The sequence below is a fragment of the Chrysochloris asiatica genome, unplaced genomic scaffold, assembly GCF_000296735.1.
Source record: "Chrysochloris asiatica unplaced genomic scaffold, ChrAsi1.0 scaffold00118, whole genome shotgun sequence".
Taxonomy (NCBI): Eukaryota; Metazoa; Chordata; class Mammalia; order Afrosoricida; family Chrysochloridae; genus Chrysochloris; species Chrysochloris asiatica.
Genome location: NW_006408636.1, coordinates 7,402,214 through 7,415,711, shown reverse-complemented (window position 1 = coordinate 7,415,711; position 13,498 = coordinate 7,402,214). Strand labels below are relative to the sequence as shown.

Below are 13,498 nucleotides of genomic sequence, written 5' to 3'. Positions count from 1 at the left end.
CACATTCTAATCACTAGTAATTCTAATCAATGTACTTTGACTGCACATTTATCAATTTCGGACTGCAGAAGTTGGTAAAAATCTGCAACTTCCTCATCTTTGGCTTTAGTAGTTGGTACGTAAATTTGAATAATAGTTGTATTAACTGGTCTTCCTTGTAAGCATATGGATGTTATCTGATCACTGACAGCATTGTACTTCCAAGATATATCTTGAAATGTTTGTGGAGTTTTGGGATTGTTATTTTTTTTACAATTGCCTCTTCAATCTGTCACTCTGACACAGTAAATCATCTGACTGTCCAATTCAAAATGGCCAACACTTGTCCATTTTAGCTCACTAATGCCTGGGATATCGATCTTTATACATTACATTTCACTTTTGGTAACTTCAATTTTTCCTAGATTCCTACTTCATAATTCCACATTCCAATTATTAATGTTTGTTTTTGTTTTGTTTTGCAGCTGTGTGTTCTCATTTTGAATAGCGCCCCATCAGTACTTTAAGTTCCCAAAAGCTTTGCTCCACCTACATCATTAAGGTCAACCTACTCTACTCTGAGGAAGCAGCTGTCCTTCAGTTGTATTTTGAGTACCTTCCAACCTGATAGGCTTACCTTCTGACACTTTATCTGACCATGTTCCACTATTCAAAATTATTTTAGTGGCTACTTTTTCAGAAGTAGTCCACCTGCTCCTTCTTCTTAGTCTTTCTTAGTCTGGCAGCTCTGCTAAAACCTGTATGCCATGGGTGACCCTGCTAGTATTTGAAATACCAGTGGCATAGTTTCCAGCATTGCAGCAATATGGAAGCCACCACAATACAGCAAACTGACAGACAGATGATGGGTGTAGGTATGTGTGTATATTGCTGTTGTTGCTTTTAAGTGCAGTCAAGTCAGTTCCAACGCATAGCAACCCTGTAGAGGGTTTCTGAAGAGTGGCTGGTGGGTTTAAACCACCAACCTTGTGATTAGCTGTCCAGTGCTTGTCCTACAGAGTCACACCAGGATGCCTGTGTGTATGTGTGTATATAAGTACATATATATAATATAAATATATAAATGTTTGAAGGGAATTACATACACAATAAAGATTATCTCTGGACTCACTACTGTAGGTGATTCTAATTTTTTTTACTTTGTATTTTTTAGTATTTCCCAATTTTTTATAAATCTAAATGTGGTGATTTCATATTCAAAAATAAATAAATGTAATTTGAGGTGAGGGGTAGAGGAAAGCTGAATAGGACAGTGCCCAAAATAAAAAGCAGGATATACTAGAAACTCCCCTCCACATTGCTATGTTGTTATTGTTTAGTACTGTGGAGTCAGTTCCGACTCATAGTGACCCTGCACAGGGTTTCCGAGGCTGTAAATCTTTACAGGAGCAGAAAGCCTCATCTTTCGCCCGCGGAACAGCTGGTAGTTTCGAACTGCCGACCTTGAGGTTAGCAGCCCGATTCGCTCATTATTAATTTTCATTTGGAACTGATCATTCAACCATTTCCAGAAAAATCTATATCTCCCAGCCATCATATCTAAAAGTAGACCAAAGAAGTCTTATAAATGCCATGATGAAATCTAGGTACACCAATATCTACCATATTTCCCTTATCTACCTGTCTATCAAGGAAATTAGATCAGTCTTACTTGATCTGGTAAACCAATACTGGTTCCTAGTGCTCACCACCTTTTTGTGAGTGCTTACAAAACACCTTGTAATAATCTATTATGGATTAGAACCCAAAATTTGCAAAATTCTCTCCTTTTTGAAAATGTGAAGACCATGTATCCAGATCCCTATTGTACATATGTGCAAATAATATGTTGACCTTCTTATTTTGGTTATTCAAATCTTACATCACATAATTTTTAATTAAGTGAAAAACCCCAAATTTCTATGGTCTTTGCTTTTTTAAGGTATCCAAATTCAGTGAGATAAGTAAACAAAGGTCCATCATAAGAGTTTTGCCTTATCATGGGAAAGAAAAGTGGAAGACAAGACCCTTATTAAAGTAAGACTGTTATCAGCAAGATTATATGATTTCATAATAGTCTAAATACAAAAGAAGAACTTGTAGATGCCTGAGATGGAGGCAAAGACGATGATGTGGAGAGATGGCGTAGCTGGGGACTTTAGACACAGAAAGGGAGAGGGGCTGTGTGCTGACGACCAGGGGGCAGGCTTGTAGTGTATACCCTCTGGTTGGTTGATGATGAATGGAAGGGATTGTAACCATGGCAATGAAATGATATACGATAGGATGAATGTAAAATTAATGTTCTCCCATGTAAACTATCACATAATTTACAATAAAACATTAAAAAAAAGAACTTGTAAACTGAATTCACAAAATCACTCCTATTTATATATCACAGAATTTGAATTAGAATAACATTAGAGATTATTTAACACATTTCCCTCATTTTACAGTTCAGAATATTAAGGCCCAAAGAAGGTGCCTGGTACTTAAAGATAAAATCAAGACTAGAATTCGGGGCCCTGGATCCTAGTTCAAGTTGGGACCCATAGTATTTAGATTTTTTTCCCTTTCATATAAATGAAACAAAAACAGTATTTGTTCATTTCAATGACATTCAATCCGAGATAAAGAGATTATTACAATGTGTTTTGTAATGATAAACCCAAATTGCTCTGTTCTTGTTGTTGCTGTTAAGTGCTGTTAAGTTGGTTCCGACTCATAGTGACCTTGTATAGGGTTTCTGAGGAACGGTGGTGAATTTGAATCACCAATCTTGGGATTCAAACCAACCTTGAGGTCCAGTGTATTATCCCACAGCACCACACCAGGACTACCTATTTCTCTATTCATCCCTATTTCTCCATTTAAATAATTACTGTCATTGTAGAATATAAGCCTTGTTGTTATGTGCCATGGAGTCGGTTCCGACTCATAGCGACCCTGTACAGGGTTTCCGAGGCTGTAAATCTTTACGGGAGCAGAACGCCTCATCTTTCTCCCACATTACAGCTGGTAGTTTCGAACTGCTGACCTTAAGGTTCACAGCACAATTCGTAACCACTACGCTACCAGAGTTTAGAGCTTATATTTATATTGTAAACACTAGAGTCAAGATTTCAACAAGCAACCTATTAAATTCAAAATAAACTCTAAAAAGCTATAATTAAATAAGAAATAATCATTCTCATTACTATATTTTATTCTATTCTTCTACTCCATTCAAGGAACAGACACCAAAGTTCCTAGGAGTGTGCCCCAAACCATTTAACAAGGACAAGAAAGTACCTGTCTAGCTAAATTCAAAATGCTTGCCAAATCTAGCTACCATGGCCTTGGGCTACATGGAACACTGAAGAGCCAGCACAAACACATATACACCTATACATGAAATTAAGCAACAGGGGATAAAACTGAAAAGAAAAATTTAAATTTTATCAAAATCTAAGCTTACAAAAAAGGGTGGGCCTAAAGGTGTAGCCACTTAGGGGAAAAGTCTAGCAGTTCCTCAAAATAGTAAACATTTGTTGTTGTGTACCATCGAATTGGTTCCAACTCATAGTGACCCTGTATAGGGTTTCTGAGAGCAACTATTGTATTTGAACTGCCATCCTTGCAGTTACCAGGCCAAGAGAAATGAAGGCAAATGCCCACTAAAAGCCAAGAATGTTTATAGCAGTATTATTCATCTTATCCAAAAGGTAGAAATGTCTATCAACTGATAAATGAATAAACAGAATGTGGTATATATCCATATAATTGAATATTATGCAATCATGAAAAGGAACTACTAAGTACTGATTCATGCTACAACATGAAATGAGCCTTGGAAATATTAGGTTAAGAGAAAGAAGCCAGACACAGAACTTCACATATTATATGATTCCATTTATATGAACTGTCCAGAATAGGCAAATCTATAGAGACAGAAAGGAGATTAGTGGTTGCCAGGGGCTATGGAAGGCGGGGAGTTGGCAATAGGGAGTGACTGCTAATAGGTATGAATTTATTTTGGGGTGATGAAATGCTCAACAAACTATTGTTACACATCTATTGTTTACACAACTCTGTGAACATCCTATAAATCAATGGATTTAAATAGGTAAATTGTATGGTAATATATATCTCAATAAGCTGGGGGTTTTTTTATAAAGTATGGGTGCTATCATTTTGATCAGGTCAGCATTTATAGCTAAAACTATCCATACTCAAGCCTTAAACCATTCCTGTATACATTTCAGCAATATGAAAGGGAGGGAGTCTTTTATTACCTGTTGCATGGGTTCTGGTGGCAGGGGTTGGTTATGTGCCATGGAGTTGGCTCCAACTTATAGCCACGTTATATAGGGTTTCCAAGGCTGTCAATATTTATGGGAGCAGAAAGCCTCATCTTTCTCCCACGGAACTGCTGGTCGTTTCAAACTGCTGACTGTAAGATTAGCAGCCTGACTTGTAACCACTATGGATTCTGGGTCCCATCTATTTCCCTGAGTAACAACATGGTTGGCTTGTTCTGGTCTGAGGTCAATTAGGAAAAGGGAAAAAAATCAAGACAGGAGCGTGAACAAAGTAAAAATGACTTATAAATAATAAACACATAAAATCCACATGATTAACCACTAGGAGTTTGTGGCAGTCAAATCAAAACCACAATGAGACACCCACACTTGCAAACGATACCCACTTGACCTGGCTTCAATGACTGAATGAACAGAACTCAACCCAAGGAAGAAAGAAGTGGGGGGGGGGGGAAAAAGAAAGTGTTATCTGATACAACTTGATGAACTGGACCTACACCTATAACTGCAGTAGCTCAAAAGAGGAAACAATTCCCGGCTCCAAGAATTATCCCCACCCCCTTCACACAAAGAGTGGAAAGGGATGGGCAACTTGAACATTGGCTACCCAAAATGAGGGGAGGGATGCAAAGGTTAAGAAGTGACTGGCTTACAAGCTTTCAAGAGGGAACCTAGATCCACAGGGCGGGGAGGATAGTGGAGTCTCCAGTGAATAGTACCCAACCTGTCTAGGAAGGGCTGATGAAAAAAAATGTAGACGGGTCTCATGTGATGCAATGGTGAAAATTGTTACCAGGACTGATTGTGAGGACTGGAAATGTGAAGGCGGATATTTTATAGCAAGGAAGGGAGTGACTGAGCGGAGAGCGGGACCCCACCCAGAGAAGCAGTGAGGTCTGAGATGAAGACAGAGAGGACAACGTGAAGAGATGGAATGCCTGGGGAGTTGAGACCCAGAGAGGGAAAGGGGCTGGGTGCTGAGGACCGTGGGGGTGGGGGGCATGCAAGGTATACCCTTTCGTTGGGGGAAGATGCATGGATGGGACGGTAACTAAGGCAATTAAACGATATAGGATAGAATGAATGTAAAACTAATGTTCCCCCATGTAAACTATCACTCAATACACAATAAAACATTAAAACACACACACACACACACACACACACACACACAGTGAGATACCACTTCACACCCACTTTGGTTGGTTGCTTGGTTATGTGCTGCGGAGTGGTTTCCGACTCATAGAAACCCTGTACAGGGTTTCTGAGGCTGTAAATCTTTACGGGAGCAGAAAGCCTCATCTTTCTTCCACAGAACAGCTGGTAGTTTTGAACTGCTGACCTTGCGGTTTGCAGCCCGATTTGTAACCACTAGGCTACCAGAGCTAGGATGGCTATAATCAAAAAGTCAGATAACAAGTGTTGGTGAGGATGTGGTGAAAATGGAACCTTCAAACAAACAGTGTGAATGCCAAGTGGTATGGATGATGTAACAAACTGTCTGGCTGTCCATCAAAAGATTAAACATGGAATTACCATGTTCTTGCTGTTGTTAGGTGCTGTTCAGTCCGTTCCGACTCATAGAAACCCTACACACAACACAATGAAGCACTGCCTAGTTCTGTACCATCCTCACAATTATTGCTACGTTTGAGCCCACTGTTGCTGCTACTGTGTCAATCCATCTCGCTGGGAGTCTTCCTTTTTTTCACTAATGTCCTTCTCGAGAGACTGGGCCCTCCTAATAACATGTCCGATGTATGAGAGACAAGTCTTGTCATCCTCGCCTCCAAGGAGCATTCTTGTTGCACTTCTTCCAAGACAGATTTGTTTGTTCTTCTGGCAGTCCATGATACTTTCGATATTCTTTTCCAACACCATAATTCAAATGCATTGAATCTTCTCTGATCTTTCTTGTTCACTGTTTAACTTTCACATGCATATGGGGTTATTGAAAAATACCATGTTTGGATCAGATACACCTTTGTCCTCAAGCTGCTCTTTACTATTGGACACTTTCAAAAGATCTTTTGCAGGACATTTGCCTAATGTAATACATCCTTTGATTTCTTGATGGCTGCTTCCATGAGTGTTGACTGTGGATACAAACAAAATGCAGTCTCTGACAACTTCAATCTTTTCTCCATATCATGATGTTATTTATTGGTCCAGTTGTGATGATTTTTTTTTTTTTTCATTGAGGTGCAATCCATACTGAAGGCTGTAATCTTTTATCTTCATAGGTAAGTATTCTAAGCCCTCTTGGCTTCTAGCAAGCAAGGTTGTGTCATCTGCATATGTGTCTTGTTAATGTGTCTTCCTCCAATCCTGATGCCATATTCTTCTTCATGTATCCAGTTTCTTGGATTATTTGCTCAGGATACAGACTGAATAAGTATGATGAAAGGATAAAACTCTGATATATACCTTTTCTGATTTTAAACCATTCAGTATCCCCTTGTTCTGCCTCTTGGTCTATATTATTGTTGTTGTTGTTAAATGCCGTCGAGTCAGTTTCAACTCATAGCGGCCCTGTATACTGTTTCCGAGGAGCAGCTAGTGAACCATTGACCTTTCAGTTTATACCCACCTTTCGGACTTCTTGTATAGGTTCCTCATAAACACAATTATTCTTCGCAATGTTATTCATAGTTTGTTATGATCCACACAAGGAAACTTCTTTTTGATATTCGCTGCTTTCAGCTAAGATCCATCTGATGTAAGCAAGGATTATCTCTGGTTCCACATCCTCTTCTCAATCCAGCTTGAATTTCTGGCAGTTCCCTATCAATGTACTGTTGCTATCATTTTTTAATTATCTTCAAAATTTTACTTGCATGTAATACTAATGATATTGATCGATAATTTCTGCATTCCCTTGGGTCACCTCTCTTTGAAATGGGCACAAATGTTGATCTCTTCCAATTGTTTGGCCAGGTAGGTGTCTTCCATATAACCAAAAGTTACCATTGTTGTCACTGTTAAGTGCCATTGAGTCAGTTCCAACTCATATCAGACCTGCATAAGGTTTCCAAGGAGCAGTTGGTAGGTTTAAACTGACGACCTTGTGGTTCACAGTCCAGTGCAGATCCTACCACATCACACCAGGAGTCCCATATAACCCGGCAATTCTACTTCTAGATACCTACTCAAGAGAATTTAAAACATATATCTACACAAATACTTGTACATGAATGAGCAGCATTATTCATAATAGCTAAAAGGTGGGGGGGGAATGTCCTCAACTTATGAATGGGTAAATAAAATATAGTATATCCATGACATGTAAAATTATACAGCCATAAAAAGGAATGAAGTCCTGATACATTCCACATTATGGATGAACTTCAAATATATTACACTAAGTAAAATAATGCAGACAAAGGAGACAATACATAGTACGATTCCATTTATATGAAATATCCAGAAACGGAAAATAATAAAGACAGAAGAGTGACCGTTGCCAAGGGCTTGGAGGAGCGGGGTTGTGGTGCTGGCTCAAGTATAGGTTTTCTGTTGGGGGTGATAAAAATGTTCTAACATTGACTATGGTGATGGTTACAAATTTTGAACATTCCCAAAACCATGGAATTATATACTTTCAATGGATAAATTGAAAACGACAAATTAAATTCCATTTCACTTGAAGCAATAAGAAATGCCTGCTTAATGCATTAATACCTTAAGCCTGTACACATTTGCTTTCAAGTAAAGCAAACCAAATCCCATTATTTGACTTCTCCTGAGGTTACCCTATATACACACAGAATATAACTCCTTAGCAGTCTTCTTCATATGCATGTGAAAGTTGGAGCATGAATAAGGAAGACCGTGCAAAAATTGATGCATTTGAGTTATGGTGTTGAAGAAGAATATTAAAACTACTGCTAGGAGAACAAACAAATCTGTGTTAGAAGAAATATAGCCAGAGTGCTCCTGACTTCATCTCTCATACTTTGGACATACATAACGAGGGCCAATCCCTGGAGAAGGACATCATGCTAGGTAAAGTGGAAGGTAGTGAGATGGACTGGCCCAGTGGCAGCAGCAATGGTCTCAAGCTTAGCAAGGATTGTGTGGATGGCGCACGACTGGGCAATGTTTCGTTCTGTTGTGCATTAAGATCACTATGATCTGAAACCTACTCAAGGGCCCCTAACAACAACTCCATTTGTGTCTTGGGTAAGAAGGGAGGGCTCACAGTTCCTCTGCTGTGGTGTAAGGTAGTTGAAGCATACTGTAAAAAAGCACTGGACCTAAAGTTCTCAGAAAATTTGACTTTGAACTTTTACTCTGCTCCTTACTGGCTGTGTAGCCCTGAACAAGTTACTCAACCTCTCTGACCCTCACTTCCCTCATCTGTAAAACTGAAATATAGTCATGCACCACATAATATCTGTTTGGCAATGTCTTCGGTCCCATAAGATTGTTGTTAAGTGCCATCAACTCGGTTCTGAATCATAGGGTTTCCGAGGAGCAGCTGGTGAGCTTGAACCACTACCCTTGCAATCCAAACCAACTTTGCAGTCCAGCACATTAACCAGCAGCACAACACCAGGACTCCAAGGTTATAAGAGCATTAGAAATCACAGTCTGAGAACAAGAAATAGCAAATGCAAGGGTTTCCTGTATGCAACATTGTTATTTCATGTCTCTTGTATACAAAGCAAGTATACGTATAATGGGATAGCACATATGTATGCTATAATATATATGTCTTGATAGTCATAATAAATCCCTTTGTTACTGGTTTATTTATGTACTATACCATACTCTTGATCTAAAAAGTTTACATTATTATATAAATAGTGTATGCTTCAACTTGCATGCAGCAGCATCCAATCCTGTGTATCGCACATCTCTTGAGCATGGTACCATTTATCTGTTTCTTTTCCTTTTGAAAATATTACTGTGAAATGTACCATGGCTCCAAAATGCAGCAAAGCCAGTGCTAGTGATAGCAGCAGCAAGTGGCAAAAGAGAAATATCAATTTGGAAGTGAAACAAAAGATTACTAACAAACAGGAAGGTGGAAAATCAGTAAATGCTATTGATGGAAATTTAGGTATATTGTATTGGACAATCATGATGATCCTCAAAAACAAAGAAAAAAATTTTTGCCAAGCTGTTAAAGGATCAGTCCCATTGAAAGCTACACAGAAAGCCACACAGCTAACAAAAATGAGGCAGGGGCCTATATTAGATATGAACAAATTGCTAATGATGTGGATTGAATACCTAACACAAAAGCAAATCCCTCTCAGCACACTTATGATCACTACTAAGTCATGAAGCTTGTTCAAGATGCTTAAAACCAAACCAGGACCGAACCACAGTATGGTGTTCACACAGCATCCAAATCGCATAACGTCCTATTTCACGGAATGTATTGTGGACACTGGAAACAACGTGGCTCTGTAGGATAAGCACTAACCAAAAGGTTGATGGTCCAAGCCCACTAGTCACTCCCTGGGAAAGAGATGAGGCTTTCTGCTCCCATAAAGATTAACAGCTTCAGAAACCCTATACAGGGTCACTATGAATCAGTACTGACTTGATGGCAATTAACAACAACCACAACATTGTGGACATTAAGAAACCACCACCACCACTTTCACCTCTGTGATCACCAGAGATCATGATGATAGGATTGTTATGTGCCATTGAGTCAATTCCAACTCGTGGCAACACTATATAACAGAATTGTTGCCCCATAGGGTTTCTTAAACTGTAATCTTTACGTGAACATGATAACCATGTCTTTTCTTCCACAGAGCAGCTGTTGGATTCAAACCACTGAATTTTCAGTTAGCAGATGACCTTTTGCGCAGATAACCATTGCGCCACCAGGGATCCTTGATTCATTCTTAAACAACGGAAGATAGGAATGCTTATTTAAATGTTACAGGGGAAATATCCCTTAATGCTTCCGACACTGATCCCTAACTCTTTCAGACCTTACTTAAAGGTGTTTCCATAGTGAAAGTATGCTTATTCAGCATCTTAGAGTGAGTTATGTAAAACTCTCATTCTCTCTCTCCCTTTACCCCTAACTTGTATGACTTTCCATTCTGGATTTACAACTCTAGTTGAAAATACATTTCTGGCTCACCTCCTGATCTTTGGATCAAGTTTTACTCTGAAAACAAAGAAGGTGTTTTAGAAAAATGCTAGCTCATTTTATAAACAGAGGCTGACACAATGTAACTTGCTTAGTAATTAGGGGAAGATGGGGAAATGGAAGAGATGGTTCATAAATAAAAATGTTATTAACACAAGCATCCTTCCCTTGATGGAATAAGTCACAGAAAAGTATTTTTCACTTTAGAATACATTAGAAGAGGCCTTCACCAAGAGCCAGTTGTTTAAATTTTCAATTTGAATTTTAAGCAGGATTATAAATGCCTAAGAACATCATGCTATTATTAGCTAATAGGTAAGACTGCACTGTCCATAATAGTTTGGAGTAATCAGGAGTGACACTATGAAACAGTATCTCTTACTCCGTACCTATCATTTAGTAATTCTATTTCTATTTATTATTTTACAAAGCTTCATCATAAAAAGGGCTTGTTAAGCACCCATGCTAGGCACAATACAAAGTTCAAACAGAAAGATACGGCTCCTAAACTTCATTATGGGTTTAACCCACCTAATGCAAACCAGAAGGAGTTCTGGTAGCACAGTGGTTATGAATCGGGCTGCAAACCTCCGGGTCAGCAGTTCAAAACTACCAGCTGTTCTGCGGGAGAAAGATGAGGCTTCCTGCTCCTGTAAAGATTTACAGCCTCGGAAACCCTGTACAGGGTCGCTATGAGTCAGAACCGACTCCATGGCACATAACAACAACAATAATGCAATCCAGATACATGTAAGAATCTCAAGGCTAAAGCATTCCCAACAAGTGGCCATACAGCCCCTTAGTATCCAGGGGAGGAATATTAGGAAGCAAATGTCTTAAACATCACTCTTTCAATGCCTGTAACCCCTTTATGTATTAAAAGGAGACTCAACACCCACTGTAATTGAGCTGATTTAGACTCATAGTGACCTTGTACAGGCTTTCCAAGGTTGTAAATCTTTATGAGAGCAGAAAGTTTTATCTTTCTTCCTGGAGCAGCTGGAGGGTTTGACCTAATGGCCTTGTGGTTAGCAGTCCAGTGCTTACCCTACAACACCACCAGGGCTCTTTAAAAAAAGAAAAGTAATGACAATGACCTAAAATTGTGGTGATAGCTACCCAACTTTGTGAATATACTAAAAGCTACTGAATTGTTCACTTTAAGCAAGTGAATTCTTTGGTATCTGAATTCTAGCTCCATTAAACTGTTTTAAAAAGAAGAAAAAACTGTGTTTATTCTGATGGTTCTAATTGTGGTTGTTGTTAAGGGCCACTGAGTTAGCTCCAAGTCATAATAGTGACTCAGAGTGACCCTGTATAGGGTTTTTGAGGAGTATCTGATGGGTGGGTTTGAACCTTCAACCTTGTTTGAAGCGCACACCAGGACTCCACAGTTCTAATTAGTCAAAGCTATTGTTTAAGCTCTCATGCTAAGAATATCTAGCTAATATCAGTGGTCCCTACTGACTGGTGATCGCTGTAATCTTACCCTTCACATACGTCATTCTTTCTCTCACTTTTTCCCTTGTCTCTCTTCTGTTATTTTCCAAGCCCCTTTCTTGTTGTTCCTCCACTCTAACTCTATCTTAAGTATTTCAAGTATTCACAAACACAGCTTTGTCCCTCTTGGTGGACCTGAGAAACTAATTGCTGACCCTTGGCAACTTTTCCTCCATGACCTTAAGCAAGTCATGTCCTTGCTCTAAACTTGTTGTTCCAGTCTTCACAATGAGGGATTGGACTACATGGTTCTTTGTACCTCTAGGTAAGAAAAAAAAATCCAAGTAATGAACACTTGTCCAATAATATGCAAAGTCTGTCATTTTAAATGAGACATCTATTTGGATTATTCATTTTTTAAATACCCACCATGATGCAATCCTCCAAAGAACAGTACTAAGTATATTTATAAAATGATCACCATGGAGTCCTACTTTTTAAAACTAGCACTTTCTCAAAGAAAATTCAAAGCCCAACCAAGAAGGCTTAATAGACCCTCTGGACCAGTCTCCAGGGGTCCAATTGCGAATAGGGAAAAAAAAGCTTTTCATTGTTGGGGCCCTGCTGGAATTACCAAACCAAACAAAGACATAAAACTGGGGTGGGTAGAGCCTTAACAAAAAATGGTTCAACTAAATCCTAAGAATAGGAAAAGCCTTGTTTAGCAAGTGATAGAAAGATCTAACATAACACAGCACCTCAACATACATTATGAACTCTCACTCTCAGAAATATGCTCAGAGAACAAAAAACACTGTAGGAATTCCCCCTTACTCTGAAGAACTTTCAGCATTTTATGCAAACCAGTGGCATTCCCCCAACAAAACTCACAGAAATATGTAGTCACCACTTTCCAACATATCACCAGCATCGGACACACTAAATTCAGTGTTGTTTCCATGTACCCAACATGAGAGCAAAACCGAAAGAAACACATGAATTTCTCCTACATACACACAAATATGCAAGACAAACCATTTCCTTTGCAAAACCTATGTTTTCTAAATTACGGACATGCAGTGGATAAAAATTGATTGCTAATAAAAATCAAAGTTAACTCCATAAGGAGAAGCTAGGAGCACACACGTAATTCATAAAAAGTAACCCTAAGGTAAGTTTATTTTCATTAAACTGAACACCAAATATGGAGAGAAATAACTCCAAGTGTCCATTGCATCCCTCTTTCCCACTGTCTCTGACCAACAAATCTGTTTGTTACCTCCTTACACAGGTCAGTTCCTCATCAAAAAAGCCTCCAGCAGAAAGGTCATCAACCCCTCTCCTTTCCCTTCAGTCTACTTAGCTTGAGGCACTAAAGAAGAGTGTAGGGGGAGGGGAATAGAAAGCACGAAGGTAGGTGTTTTCGTTCCCTTTCAACTGCTACAGGGCTCCCAGCTTCTCCCTTTTTCATCTTGGAACCAGAGCACCTGCCAGGAAGAGGCCCCTTCCTCCACTTTAGTAATCTACAGGAACTAGGTGTCTAAGGAGCCCAGACTTTGCAGCCCAAAGGGACAAAGGCTGGGTTTACCAAGGGGAGGGAAAGGTGAAAGAAATCGGGAACAGTATAACAACCCTTGCAAACAAAAAGTCGGGGGGG

General features: G+C 39.2%; 1 protein-coding gene across 5 annotated transcripts in view; it reads right to left on the bottom strand.

Moving 5' to 3' along the window:
* Positions 1-13,498, bottom strand: part of DLG3 (discs, large homolog 3 (Drosophila)) — a 149,981-nt gene that overhangs the window by 125,103 nt on the left and 11,380 nt on the right. The window lies entirely within an intron of this gene.